Raw genomic sequence first — 11,839 nt, 5'->3', positions numbered from 1 at the left:
AGACCTGGACGGTATGAAACAAAAGGTGACTAAATATACTCACATTAAGGTGTACCACATATACTATAGTATATTAAACTATACTATACCGTAGTCGACCATACTATACTATACTGTAGTCTATTATACTATACTGTAGTCTATGATACTATAATATATTACACTGTAGTCTACTATACTATACTCTACCGTAGTCTACCATACTATACTATACTGTAGTCAATTATACTATAATATTTTATACTGTAGTCTACCATACTATACTATACCATAGTCTAACATACTATACTATACTCTACTATACTCTTATTATATTACTTATTATTACATTTGGAAAAGTTATATTTTAGTCACAGCCTGACTTTCAAGTCATAGGAATAGCAAGAACATTTCAAGACTTAAAAGGGGAAGTATGGTTTTTAGCACCCTCAACCCCCAACAAATGAGTTTGTTGACGTCATATTCGACAGTCGTCTACACACGATCAAATATCACTGTTGAAATGAGTCAATGTGGCGTTAAGGATGGGACACGTTCCCCACATCTGGAACCAGAGACTAATAAGATAAGATAAATAAGACCCTAACAGAGGGATATCCTGTATTTATGACCATACTCATGCCTCGTCTTTGAGACACAATGAACATGTGTGTGTAAATAAGAATGTACGAACAACGTCTTCCACCAGGTCTTCACAGAGCGAGTCGAGTTCCTGCGTCTGGCCATCGTCACGCTCCAAGAAAGTCGTCATCTCTGGCAGTTTCGGGCCCCCGAGCATTCGCGCCCATGTATGGACGTAGTCTCTACATCTGCGCAATCATACGTTTTCATTAACAACTCACTTTTCCCGACGTTTGAACCCACGATGGCTCTCCGGCGGTCCACCTGCAGGACATCGGGAAGAGCCTCCATTACATGGACATCAGAGAGGAGCTGCAGGACGCCACGGGGTCCGCGTGACCCCCACCTCCTGTACTGCCACCTCCTGGCCGTATAAGGGAAATGTACAAAATTAATGAGTGTTTTCATTTGACTGTAACTTATTTTTGCTGTAATGAAATGTCTAAGATGTTACTTTATATATGATTTTTCAAACGTAAATGTTGACTTTTTGGTAAACTGTTGCACGTGTGACTTTACGTGTTCTTTAAACAGAAAATGTATTAACGTAAATGTTGTCGCGTACATAAGGTCATTTCTTCTTAAACTGCCGTCACTGTACGAACGTTCACTCCTGTACGAATGTTTACAGCGCTCTTAACGTGAGTTAAATAACAGTCTCTTTTGTTCATACCCTGCTCGTTTATTTCTTGTGTTCATCAAGAAATAAACACTAGCTCTTCTTTCATTATGTTGTAATTTTACAATTCTGCTTATTTATTTAAATTGAATTAAAAACCATGTGTAATTGGTGTTTAAATGAGAGTTTGTGTTTGTGTCTTTCTCATTTCTCACATGAAGATCACTGTAAACTGAACACATTTACAAAGTTGTGTTTTGGAAGCAGCCGAATAAAAAAGTCTGATACTTTCTACACAGTGAATGAACTATTTCAACAATAACATACACGTTTACAATATAGTGATAAATAGAGTTTATATTGTTTTTGTTTGGAAGTGGTTTTAGTTTAAAAAGAGAAGCACGTGAGGTCACGTGGAGCGGAGGCCACGCCCCCCCAGGCGGCCAGGTGTCACAGGTGACGTAAATGAGCAGGTGATTAGGCCAACCATCCACACCTGTGTGTGTGTGTGTGTGTGTGTGTGTGTGGTGTGTGTATATAAGTCAACTCCTTCAGATGCTTCATTCATTCTCTGCTGAGCCTCAGTGAAGCATCACCTGAGCAGCTGAGCCTGAACTGAAGGTGAAGTAAAAACACTGATCTGATCCTTTTGTCTTTAATCCTCTTCACATTTTAACGTGTCGTTTTGTGTTTTCTCAGACTCTGCGACTGAAATACTGCTCATCAACCCGGCGTGATGTCTGCTCGGTGAGTGCGAGAAACCAAACCCTGTTCATATTTTTCTGCCGCTTTTGTCAACTTCCGCTTTAATTAGTGACTTTCTTTCCAAAAACCTTGTATCTAGGATTTGTTCCGGCTCCGTTGGATCAAGTTGAACAATTCGTCTCCTCGACGTTTGTGAAAGAATCCCACCTTTTAGGAACATTTTAACTTTTATTACCTTCATCTCTTAACAGGTTCGGTTAGCGTGACGAACCAGTCCAAACTCCAGCGGTAACACCGAGACTCACGAAGGAGGTGTGTAGAAAATGACTTTAGATAGAAAACTAGTGGAATTACTTTTGTTTACGTGTGTTTTTGTCACTAACTGACATCATTATTCTTCACCAGGTGAAGGAAAGACGCCATGACACACGGCCTGAATCCAGCCTCCTCACTTCCGGTTCTTTTTATTCCGCTTCCGCCCAGAGTCGGCGTCACTTCCTGTTCAAGTGAACCTGAACAAGGGACGGACTGCACACAGGTGAGAATGACAAAATGTTTATATTGTAATAATTCTTAAACTTTGTCTTTAACGTCTTCTCTTTGCTCGGTTTCAGAATCCTGGTTAAACTGAAGGCCGTGATAAACAAGGTCCACCATTGAACTCTAGCTCCAGGTAACTACAGCATTGTCTGCATGTTTTGTTCTAATCACGTTTGCTGTCATAACGGTGTGTTCTCTAACCTTTATCTTTGTTTTTAACTCTCTCACAGGTTTCAGAAGCTCCATCCTGAGTCACTGCAGGAGACTTTCATCAGGTGACTATTTCCCATGTGCTCACAGCAATGGAAGCTAATGTGGCTTTTAGCATCTTAAACTTACTCCCTGCACCATTTTCCACAGAGAAATGATTGTTTTTACATCATGGCACACAGGTGTTAATCCACTGCTGCCTTGAATAGTGACTTAAATGTTTGGGATTTCCTTAACGGCATTAAATCACCATTTAATAAAGTTAATTTTAATGACGGGTTAAGCTACATTTCCTCTGTATTCATGTTTTTCTCTTGATCTCATTCAGGTGCCAAAGAATGATTCTAAAGACAATCCATCTATTCAAGTCCTTGCAGCCAGAGGTATGAGCTGCAAAACTCAGTTTTGTTTTTAAATTTCACATTCTCCTCTTGCAATGTATTTTTCTTTGAAACTTGTCTTTCTTCAGGATTCCTGATCCATGTGCTGACTTTTCCTGCAGCAGTGGAAGCTTGGCCAACAATCTGACAGAAGCAGATAAATCACTCATCTGTTTACCACAAGATGGCGCCAGAGGAGAGATTGTAATGTTCTGTTTACCTTAATTGACCTGGACAAAATGTGCTTGAACCTTTTTTGTCTTTATTTCAGACTCTGATGTTTGAAGGAGTCATGCAGGAAGTGAACCCTCTCAGGTACATGTCATGGAAAGTGTTTGCAGTTGTGTTGAATAAACATTTGCTCAAAGGCATTTAAACAAAGTTACTTGTTGGTGTTTATTTTAGGTCAGGCAGTTTGCAATCTATTTTTCACTCGCTACCTTAGTCGTTCCTGTTGGCCACAATCCAAAAGACACTGAACATTAGTGCTAATGCTGTAGGCTAACATGTAAAGATCTCCTTTTTAAAATGTAGTCTTGCAAAATTTAGGTTTAAATTGCTTCAAGTGTAACTTTAACTGCTTTAGAAATTGTCCAGAAGTTGGAGTGACTTAGTCCTTCCTGTTAGTCACAATCCAAAAAGGTTATTAGCTTTGAGTCATTCATGCAACAAGCTGCTAATTTGGAAGATGCTAATATCTGAAGATGCCATTTTTAAATGTCTTCCATTATCCCCTTGCTAAATTTGGAGTAAATTGCATCTTCCCTTCACTACTATAGTCCTTGTGTCTTTCCTGTTACCAACAATCCAAAAAGCCCATTAGCTTTGAGTCATTCATGCAACAGCTGCTAATTTGGAAGAAGCTAATGCTAATATCCGAAGATGCCATTTTTAAATGTCTTCCATTATCCCCTTGCTAAATTTGGAGTAAATTGCATCTTTCCTGTTACTAACAATCCAAAAAGGTGATTTGCTTTGATTCATTCATGCAACAAGCTGCTAATTTGGAAGAAGCTAATGCTAAAATCTGAAGATGCCATTTTTAAATGTCTTCCATTATCCCCTTGCTAAATTTGGAGTAAATTGCATCTTTCCTGTTACTAACAATCCAAAAAGCCCATTAGCTTTGAGTCATTCATGCAACAAGCTGCTAATTTGGAAGAAGCTAATGCTAATATCCGAAGATGCCATTTTTAAATGTCTTCCATTATCCCCTTGCTAAATTTGGAGTAAATTGCATCTTTCCTGTTACTAACAATCCAAAAAGCCCATTAGCTTTGAGTCATTCATGCAACAAGCTGCTAATTTGGAAGAAGCTAATGCTAAAATCTGAAGATGCCATTTTTAAATGTCTTCCATTATCCCCTTGCTAAATTTGGAGTAAATGGCATCTTCCCTTCACTACTATAGTCCTTGTGTCTTTCCTGTTACTAACAATCCAAAAAGGCCATTAGCTTTGAGTCATGCATGCAACATGCTGGATATTTAGAAGACTCATCTTTTAGTGCTAATGTTTGCTAACATCTGAAGAAAGTCAAATTTGTTTGACTGCAGACTTGTTGTGAATACTCAGCCCTATGACTGTCATTCATCTCTATTAGTGTTCTACTAAACAAGGGTCCATGTGTCTCATACCCTTGAGCAGCTTCCACTCATTCATGCAACAAGCTGCTAATGTTTGCTGCTAACATCTCATATCCTGGCTGAGTGACTCTTGTAGCCCTTTATCTCCCATGTTTAACTTGAATTGCTTTAGAAATTGCCCCCATGTCAGAGTGACTTATGTTGTGTCTTCTGCAGGATCTGTTGATGCTGCTCCACTTGGCTGAAGAACCAGAAGCTCCTTGAAGAGACAAGTGCACCATCATGCGAGTATGTTGTGTTGCAGCATGTCACCACGTTAGTGGTGTTTGTGTTGAACTTGTTGTTCTTTGTGTTCCAGGATGAAGATGGAGTCATGCAACAATTGTTTCCTCCAAGCTGTACTACAAATAGTAAGAGATCTGGCCAACCCCTTTCACTCCCTAGTTTAGTTAGTCTTCACCATTGTTTGCATTTGTTAAGTTAAATAAAAGGTCAAAGGAACTTGAGTTTTGTGTGTCTTTATTTGCTGGAAGAAGAAGAAGAAGAAGAAGAAGAAGAAGAAGAAGAAGAAGAAGAAGAAGAAGAAGAAGAAGAAGAAGAAGAAGAAGAAGAAAAGAAGAAGAAGAAGAAGAAGAAGAAGAAGAAGAAGAGAAGAAGAAGAAGAAGAAGAAGAAGAAGAAGAAGAAGAAGAAGAAGAAGAAGAAGAAGAAGAAGAAGAAGAAGAAGAAGAAGAAGAAGAAGAAGAAGAAGAAGAAGAAGAAGAAGAAGAAGAAGAAGAAGAAGAAGAAGAAGAAGAAGAAGAAGAAGAAGAAGAAGAAGAAGAAGAAGAAGAAGAAGAAGAAGAAGAAGAAGAAGAAGAAGAAGAAGAAGAAGAAGAAGAAGAAGAAGAAGAAGAAGAAGAAGAAGAAGAAGAAGAAGAAGAAGAAGAAGAAGAAGAGAAGAAGAAGAAGAAGAAGAAGAAGAAGAAGAAGAAGAAGAAGAAGAAGAAGAAGAAGAAGAAGAAGAAGAAGAAGAAGAAGAAGAAGAAGAAGAAGAAGAAGAAGAAGAAGAAGAAGAAGAAGAAGAAGAAGAAGAAGAAGAAGAAGAAGAAGAAGAAGAAGAGAAGAAGAAGAAGAAGAAGAAGAAGAAGAAGAAGAAGAAGAAGAAGCCTTCGAGCGTTTTTCACTAAATGTCTGGAGAGAAACATGTGTTTAGATAGTGCAATGCAGGGGTTTTTGTGTTTCAAAAATAAAAACTTCAACTATACTTTGTTTCAAATATTTTTTCAAAAAATCAACCATACAATTTGTTTTTTTATCATGAGTAAATTTATTTAAAGAAAAACTATAAGTAAAAACATTTACAAAATACATTCAATGAGCCAGTGAAGACTGGAGCTGAGGATGAAGAATATATTTAACAAACACAATAAAGAACCAGAGGAGCTGCTGAAGGAAGTAAACAACATTAGAAGAAACATTAACTATAAACAACTAAGTTAAACTTTTCAAAAAATATACTAAGTACAACAAGCAAAGAACACATTAGAACTACATGGAGAAAACATTACTAACTAAATGAAGAAGACAAGCTGCACAAACACTAACTATAACAAACAAGACTATCAGCAGCTGTTGGACACATTACAAGAATAAAGTCAATGAATCTGACAAAGTATAAAGACAATATAACAAACATCTGTCTCAGACAAAATAAAATGCTAAGTTAACTGTTAACTAACAATTGTAGAGACTTTAACTTATCATTAAAGAAGTTCTTCAGTGATAAGTTAAAGTCTCTGTAAACATGTACAAGTGTTAGTTTACAGTTCACTTTGAACATTTTCTTTGTCTTTAGACTGATGAACAATGTGACGTTATTTTGAGTTGGAAAAATAAATGAGTTTAAAAATAGATCCCAAAGAGACTTGTTTAGATGATTTAATAAATAGTGCACTTTATTTTACATTAACAGTTTAACTTGTGATCACGCATTTATTTCATTAACTGACTTAATTTTGTTTCCTCCTCGTTGATCAATTGAATCAATTGTTGAAAGACACGAACAAGTTTGTAATTGATTAATTTCTCTTTTAAATGTTGATTTACTTTAGTTTGGTGACTAACACAGACTGTGACACTGAGCTTGTGTCTCTGGTTGTTAGAGCTTTAACTGTTAAATTACTCTATTATTGTAAATTGATCCAAATCTTAACTTAAGTCACTGCAGAACTGTTAATAGTTCATGTTCAGTGAAGAGGAAATGACAATATTTAGTTCTGGTCTAATAATCGCTTAAAATGACTGACTTTTTTTAATAGAATACGTTATAATTACATTTTTCGATAAGGATTTTATGCATTTCCAAAATTGTTCTCTATTAACTCCACAAGATTATCTTAGTTTTACATTTATTTTGTGAATACTTGGTTAAAATGTGTTAAATCAAGAAACTCCGCAATTTTTAAAAGACAAGATTATTGTGTTTGAATGATGCAAAATTGTATGTGATAAAAACATAGTCAATTTTATACATTTTTTTTATTTTTATTTTTATTTTTACACAAATTGTAGAAAGTGACATTTCAGTTATTTTAAATATTAAGGAGATGGTATATAAAAACATTTCTTTAATCATTTTATTTGCCAGGTTAAGGTTGTCTAGTGACACTAATTATATATGATTTTAATAATACATACATTTAATCATTTTAATTGATTTAATTGATTTAATTGAATAAAGTGAGCATTTCCCCATAGACTTACATTACATTTGAATGGAGTTACTTTTCTAATCGTTGTTATCGCAATAATATGGTGTTAAACTGTCTGTTTTTGTACAGATTTGGTCAAAATAAATGTGTAGAAACGACATTGACTCACCGAGTCTTCATGGCGGCTCTTCTTCTTCATGGCGGCTCTTCTTCATCATGGCGGCTCTTCTTCTTCATCGTCACAACATCCGAGAACAGTTTCCTAAACAAAACACAAACAAGATCATCGTCAGTGTTTTCAACATTAAAAACAATGTGTGGATCTTCTTCATCACCGGTTATCACCACGTGTTTGTCCCCGCTGTTCCTCCTCGTGCTCCCGGGTGTCTCCTCCTCTTCCTGCTCCTGCTAGTCCCGCGTGCGCGGAACTTCCGGGTGAGAAACAGACAGCGGAAGATTCCAAATGGATTTGTTGAGAGGGGAGAGCGCGGACCGTACCAAGTTAGGAGGCATTGTTTAGTATTTTTTTAAAAACTGTTTTTCAGTCCAAAACTTGACAAAAACGTCATACTATACTATATCGTCCAAAATGTGACAATTTTTTGAAAAAAAAAATTTGGTCCAAAATTTGACAAAAACGACATACTATACTATGTCGTCCAAAATGTGACAATTTTTTGAAAAAAAAAATTTGGTCCAAAATTTGACAAAAACGACATACTATACTATGTCGTCGACCTCAACATCATTCTACACTATTTCGTCCAAAATCTGACAATTTTTTTGATAAAAAAATTTGGTCCAAAATGTGACCAAAAAGTCATACTAACCCTAACTCATACTACTAAGGACCATAAATACATAAATAAAATATCACTTATATTTAAAAAAAAAAAATGTCATGCTGTGACTGATATTATTTGTAACTTTACAGACCCTTGAATAATATCTGAATTAACAACTTAATTAAATTGAAAAACCTTGATAAATAGTTAGTTAGACATGAATTAACTGTGTGTAAATTCATATAAACAGCATTGAGTTAATTTACTGCAAAGACAAAAGTGCAACAGAGACAGGAAGTGAAAGCTCCTGTGACAAAGGTGAGTCACAACATAAAAACATGCAAATGTACAAACAAACAAACAAATTGTAAAAGTACAAACCACACACGCTTTAAAGTTAGCTTGTGTTTCGTTGTTGCTGTTGTGTGTGTAAAGTAAGGAACCCCAAGTCCCACAATGCTTCACTTCAGACATTGTTTTAAACAAAGACTGACGACTGTGGATTTCTTCATCAGGATAAAAACACTTTAGCGAGATAAACCGGCTCGTCGTGTCTGTGAGACACCTCACTGTTTAGAGACAGACCTGAAAAACTGGAAAAATTCCCTGTGAAGACGCACTGAACTTTTCCATGACGGCTGTCGTGACTTTGTTTGGATTCAATAAACCCGTCTGTAGGTGCATGCACTGCAAAATGCACCCAAATAACAAGCTTCAGACGCAGGGTTGCTCACGGGATTGGAGGGTTGGGGTTCGATTCCCAGGCTGTGTGTGAGCTGAATGTCATAACCGCAGTGGAAAGTGGTCATGGAGACGAGGAAAGCACCATATAAACACAGAACTTTCATATTATTTATTATTAGAAGAGGTCATCTCAAACATAAACACCATCATTTTTGAAATATTATCTCATTATCATGAAAGAGCAACTCATAATTATGGTCCTTTTTTAAAATGACATACACAGTTTATATATAAATACATATTTATTGAACAGTGACACTGTGACACGTGCAGTGAAGCAGCAGACGAGTTATTTGACTCCACAAACACCTCAGTGAACAGGTTCGACTGCTTGAAGACTCATTTCCCGTTCACATGAATCTCCTCAGCAGTTCAGACTGACGTCCTCGTGCTCAGGTCACGTTGTGATGAATCACATTTATTTGACGAGCGTGAACAAACGAAACATCTCAGTGTTTATTCTGCATGTTTATTCGTGAAATCCCACAATGCCAGACGATACAGGGCAAACGTATAGAAGAGGACAAACAACCAGGTTTTTAATTTGAATATAATTAAAGATGTTATAAATAAAAACAAATGAAACAAAAAAAAAACAGCTTTGTTGAGTACAGTGATGTGTGGAGCTGCAGCAGATTTGACTACATTTGAATCTTATTCTCGTCCAGTCGTTAAGACAAAGTACATTCATGTAAGTGTGTGTGTGTGTTTATCTGGGAGGAGCAGTGATGAAGGCATGTGCTCATCCTGGTGCTAACCTGCACTCTGTTTGCTAAAGGTGTGTGTGTGTGTGTGTGTATAGTCTGACTAGAGATAGTTTTTGTTTTAAGTAGTGGTCGTACTATATAAGGTAATGACACCTTAGTTGACCTCCTGCACTGAAAACCATCAAAAACGCAATATGTCGTGTTAAATTTGACTTTTTTTTGGGGGGAAACATTTTTTTGTCCAAAATTTGACAAAAACATCGTACTATACTGTGTCGTCCAAAATTAGACCTAAAAAAAAAAAAAAAAAAAAAAGTTTTGGTCCAATATTTGACAAAAACGTCATACTATATACTATGTCGTCAAAAACAAAAATAAAAATTGGTACAAATGTTTTGGTCCAAAATTTTACAAAAACTTCATACTATACTATGTCGTCCAAAATTTAATTTTTTTGGGGGGGAAATGTTGTTCAAAATTAGAAACATTTTTGGAGAAAAAAATTTGGGTCCAAAATTCGACAAAAAAGTCATACTATACTATGTCGTCCAATATTAGAAAAATGTTTGGAAAAAAATTTGGGTCCAAAATTCGACAAAAACTTCATACTATACTATATCGTCCAAAATTTGAATTTTGGAAAAATTTAAATTTTGAATTTGAATTTTCAAAATTCAAAATGTGAACTTTTTTGGGCGAAAAAACTTTAGGTCCAAAATTTGACAAAAACATCATACTATACTATGTCGTTCAAAATTAGAAAATTTTTGGGAAAACATTTTTTGGTCTAAAATTTGACAAAAACATCATACTATACTGTGTCGTCCAAAATTAGACTTAAAAAAAAAAAAAAATGTTTTGGTCCAATATTTGACAAAAACGTCATACTATATACTATGTCGTCAAAAACAAAAATAAAAATTGGTACAAATGTTTTGGTCCAAAATTTTACAAAAACTTCATACTATACTATGTCGTCCAAAATTTAATTTTTTTGGGGGGAAATTTTTTTAGGTCCAATATTTAAAAAAAACGCCATACTATACTATGTCTTTCAAAATAAGAAACATTTTTGGAGAAAAAAATTTTGGTCCAAAATTTGACAAAAACGTCATACTATACTATGTCGTCCAATATTAGAAAAATGTTTGGAAACAAATTTGGGTCCAAAATTCGACAAAAACTTCATACAATACTATATCGTCCAAAATTTGAATTTTGCAAAAATTCAAATTTTGAATTTGATTTTTGGAAAAATTCAAATTTTGAATTTGATTTTTGGAAAAATTAAAATTTTGAATTTGAATTTTCAAAATTCAAAATGTGAACTTTTTTGGGCGAAAAAACTTTAGGTCCAAAATTTGACAAAAACGTCATACTATACTATGTCGTTCAAAATTAGAAACATTTTTGGAGAAAAAATATTTTGGTCCAACATTTGACAAAAACGTCATACTATACTATGTCATTCAAAATTAGAAACACTTTGGGAGAAAAAAATTTTGGTCCGAATTTTGACAAAAACGTCATACTATACTATGTCGTCCAATATTAGAAAAATGTTTGGAAAAAAATTTGGGTCCAAAATTGGACAAAAACGACATACTATACTATATCGTCCAAAATTTGAATTTTGGAAAAATTAAAATTTTGGAAAAATTAAAATTTTGGAAAAATTAAAATTTTGGAAAAATTAAAATTTTGGAAAAATTAAAATTTTGGAAAAATTAAAATTTTGGAAAAATTAAAATTTTGGAAAAATTAAAATTTTGGAAAAATTAAAATTTTGGACAAATTAAAATTTTGGACAAATTTTGGACGAAAATGTTTGGAAAAAAATTTGGGTCCAAAATTCGACAAAAACTTCATACTATACTATATCGTCCAAAATTTTAATTTTGCAAAAAAAAAAATTGAATTTGAATTTTGGAAAAATTAAAATTTTGAATTTTGGAAAAATTAAAATTTTGAATTTGAATTTTCAAAATTCAAAATGTGAATTTTTTTGGGCGAAAAAACTTTAGGTCCAAAATTTGACAAAAACGTCATACTATACTATGTCGTTCAAAATTAGAAACATTTTTGGAGAAAAAAATTTTGGTCCAAAATTTGACAAAAACGTCATACTATACTATGTCGTTCAAAATTAGAAACATTTTTGGAGAAAAAAATGTTGGTCCAAAATTTGACAAAAACGTCATACTATACTATGTCGTCCAATATTAGAAAAATGTTTGGAAAAAAATTTGGGT

This window comes from Microchirus variegatus, assembly GCF_963457635.1.
Source record: "Microchirus variegatus genome assembly, chromosome: 20".
Taxonomy (NCBI): Eukaryota; Metazoa; Chordata; class Actinopteri; order Pleuronectiformes; family Soleidae; genus Microchirus; species Microchirus variegatus.
This window is presented reverse-complemented; position numbering follows the sequence as displayed.